This window comes from Pseudophryne corroboree, chromosome 6, assembly GCF_028390025.1.
Source record: "Pseudophryne corroboree isolate aPseCor3 chromosome 6, aPseCor3.hap2, whole genome shotgun sequence".
In the NCBI taxonomy this organism is placed as follows: domain Eukaryota; kingdom Metazoa; phylum Chordata; class Amphibia; order Anura; family Myobatrachidae; genus Pseudophryne; species Pseudophryne corroboree.
In genome coordinates, this window is record NC_086449.1 from 74,424,539 (window position 1) to 74,428,531 (window position 3,993).

At 45.4% G+C, this 3,993-nt stretch overlaps 1 non-coding gene across 1 annotated transcript; it reads left to right on the top strand.

Moving 5' to 3' along the window:
* Nucleotides 1–3,194: 3,194 nt before the first annotated feature.
* Nucleotides 3,195–3,264, top strand: TRNAR-CCU (transfer RNA arginine (anticodon CCU)). The gene has a single exon. It is a non-coding gene; the product is annotated as a tRNA-Arg (tRNA).
* Nucleotides 3,265–3,993: the final 729 nt, after the last annotated feature.

The window sequence follows — 3,993 nt, forward strand, 5'->3', positions numbered from 1 at the left end:
TATGTATGTATGTATGTATGTATGTATGTATGAGAGAGGCTATGTATGTATGTATGTATGTATGTATGTATGTATGAGAGAGACAGTGTATGGCTGGATATATGTGTGTATGCATGGAGGCAGTGTATGGATGTATGTATGAGAGAGGCTATGTATGTATGGATGTATGTTTGAGAAAGGCTATGTATGTATGTATGTATGTATGTATGTATGTATGTATGAGAGAGGCTATGTATGTATGTATGTATGTATGTATGTATGTATGAGAGAGGCAGTGTATGGATGGATGGATGGATGGATGTGTGTATGTATGAGAGAGGCAGTGTATGTATGGATGGATGGATGTGTGTATGTATGCATGGAGGCAGTGTATGGATGTATGTATGAGAGAGGCTATGTATGTATGTATGTATGTATGTATGAGAGAGGCAGTGTATGTATGTAAATATGAGAGAGGCAGTGTATGTATGTATGTATGTATGTATGTATGTATGTATGAGAGTCAGTAAATGTATGTATGTATGTATGTATGTATGTATGTATGTATGTATGTATGAGAGAGGCAGTGTATGTATGATAGAGGCAGTGAATGGATGCATGTATGTTTGCATGTATGTATGTATGTATGTATGTATGTATGTGAGACAGTGTATGTATGGATGGATGTGTGTGTGTGTGTATGTATATATATATATATATATATATATATACACATATAGAATGTATGTATGTATGTATGTATGAATGAGAGACAGAATGAAAGAGAGATGTGTGGCAGAAATAAAGGGAGATAGTATATGTGTAAAAGAGAGCAAGAATGACAATGACAGAGAAAAAGTAGAGAGATGTGAAGGAATGAGGGAGACAGAGTATGAATGTATACTGTATATGAGAGAGGCAGTGTATGGATGTGTGTGTATGTATGTATGTATGTATGTATGTATGTATGTATGAGAGATGAATGAAATAGAAAGAGATAGACAGCTGGGTAGGGTGCCAGGATCTGGGAAGGGTGTGCCACTAGGTATACCCATCAAATAATTAAGGATGTCTTTGAGAGATACATCCTTATACTCAATGCAGTCAGACGGCTGGGAAACATAGACGCCACCTATGTACTTTCACCTTAGTGACTGGGAAAGTGAGTAATTGATGGTTTTGGGGGGCAGTAGGCAGAAATTTTGCCTAGGGTGCCAAGAAACCTTGCACCGGCCCTGTTTGTCACACAAGTACTCTGCTCCCTCAGAACAACTTTAGCTAAGGCCACATAACAAGGAGGAGGCCATGACCACAGAGCACACTGTCAGTCACAGCAGTCGCGCAGCCAGGAGGATGCTATGAACGGTGCAGCCACCTCCAGGGATCCTGCACACAAACTTTGGAGGAAGGCACTGAGAGAGGGGACCTGTGGGCAGGCAGAGGCTTGGCCGTCCCTGCATTACAGGACATCAGCCTCCGGATTTTAGCCCGGGCACAACAGCACATCCTTCATCTGTCACGTGTAGTGCAGGACCGGACCAGGTGAAGCCTGGGTCTCGCAGAGGAGCGGGTGCACGGTGGTGTATGGGAGAGGCCTGAGACTACCCTGCTGTGCTGCCTCCCGCTGGCCGGTGCTGACCCCGCGCTGTCCTATCTTACCTTAAGCAGACCTTCTTCTTTCCATCCCCCTGACTGTACGCCATGGAGTACTGGGCGGACGTCGCTCACACTGGGACCCGCTGGTGTTCAGGCCGGGCTGCAACGGGAGAAGCGCTGAGAGCCGCCACTGCCCGTTACCATGGAAACGTCCCGCCGGCGCTGCACACACACATAGAGACACGGTGCAGACAGAAGGAGGTGGGGCCGGCGAGGCTTAGTTGGGAGGCGCTGGCAGGAGAGGGGGCGGTGTGCGCGCGGAGCAGACAGTGAGGGGAGGCGAGAGTGAACACACTCTCGATAGTCTCCTCCCCTTCCAAGTTCCTCCCTCTGCTCTGGAGACGAAAATTCACTGACAGCGCAGCTGGTTAGAGCGTGTCCTGAGGGACCCTGCGGTTTTTTAATTTTGAATCCCCACCATCAATAATTGGGTAAAATACGCGCCACAGCGCGTTTTTGCGATCACTGCTTGTAGTGCCAATGGGAGATCCTGGGGGTGGCTCCTGGGTAAGTTAGCTCTCTGTCTGGATGTGTTTTAGTAATAGCCTTTATCATGAGGCTTACTGTGACAAATTACATGGCCCTATGTGGGCACTGCTATAATGTAGTGTTAGGACTGCTGACATCGGAGAAGCCTTGAAAGTGGCTCAGCAGCTTAAACATGTGTTTGCAAACATGTGCAAACTAATTCTCTGAATTTCTATTACCAGATAGGTTCAGATATGGTTACAGGTAATTTTTCAGTGTGCAGAAGGGAAATGTAGGGATGGGATTTGCAAAACCCCCCCCCCCCCCCCCATCTGTTTGTCTGTGACCCCTCCCCCTTTCCAGCACCTGATACATAATTATTTCCAGGAATGACTGAGCAACTACCAATGTTTGTCTGCTTGTCTGCTCACCAATCCACAACGACCAGGAAGTATAAATCAGGAGACTTGTGTTACAGAATATACCAGATCCTTGTGTCACACAGCTCTGTGTGAGCGTTGCAGCTGAGCTCCCTAAAAGGTAACACTTTTACTTTAGTTCCTGCAAAACTCTGCTCTTTCGCTACCCAGTCTGGATTACAGTTGTGTTACCAGTTATATCCAGTATCGGTCTTGTCTTAAAGCCACACCCACAGTATTCTTCAGTCTCGTCTTAAAACCACAGCTGCAGTATTATTCAGTCTCGTCTTAAAGACACAGCTGCAGTATTCTTCAGTCTCGTCTTAAAGACACAGCCGCAGTATTCTTCAGTCTTGTCTTAAAGCCACAGCCGCAGTATTCTTCAGTCTTGTCTTAAAGTCACAGCTACAGTCTTCAGTATTTCAGCCTCATCTTAAAGTCACAGCTACAGTCATTGTTCTACTTACAGTTGCGTTTCCAGTTATATCCATTACCAGCCCGGATTACAGTTGTGTTTCAGTTTCACCGGTAACCAGCCCGGTTCTCAGTCTCACCGGTAACCAGTCCAGTTCAGCATCTTCAGCTCTCCTCTCAGTTCTGTGCAACTCCAGAGAACCAGCATATTCAGTTCATTCTCACCAATACATTCACCATCCTGCTATCAACACCAAGTCCCTGGTGATCCAGTGGTCAGGATACGGCTCCCTCTGCCGAGGCCCGGGTTCGATCCCCGGCCAGGGATAGCTTCTTACTACTTCTTCTCACTGATTCCTACAGATCAGCTAAATATACACATAGTCCTCCAGTCACCAGCACAGACTTTACTAACAAGCCCGGTTCACAAAAACCACAGTCATGACAATTTCCTTCTCTCAAAGTATGTCCGTCTCCTCGGCACAGTTTCGTAGACTGAGTCTGGTAGGAGGGGCATAGAGGGAGGAGCCAGCACATGTTATCAAACTTCTATAGTGCCCATGGCTCCAAGTGGACCCATCTATACCCCATGGTACTAAATGGATTCCCAGTATCCCCTACAGACTACGAGAAAACATATTTTTTCCTCAAAATTCTACACATAATACCCCATAATGACAATGTGAAAAAAGTTTTTTTGAGATTTTTGCAAATTTATTAAAAATAAAAAGCTAAGAAATCACATGTACATAAGTATTCACAGCCTTTGCCATGAAGCTCAAAATTTAGCTCAGGTGAATCCTGTTTCCACTGATCATCCTTGAGATGTTCCTACAGCTTAATTGGAGTCCACCTGTGGTATACTCAGTTGATTGGACATGATTTGGAAAGGCACACACCTGTCTATATAAGGTCCCACACTTGACAATGCATGTCTGAGCACAAACCAAGCATGAAATCAAAGGAATTGTCTATAGACCTCGGAGACAAGATTGTCTCGAGGCACAAATCTGGGGAAGGGTACAGAAAAATATCTGCTGCTTTGAAGGTCCCAAAG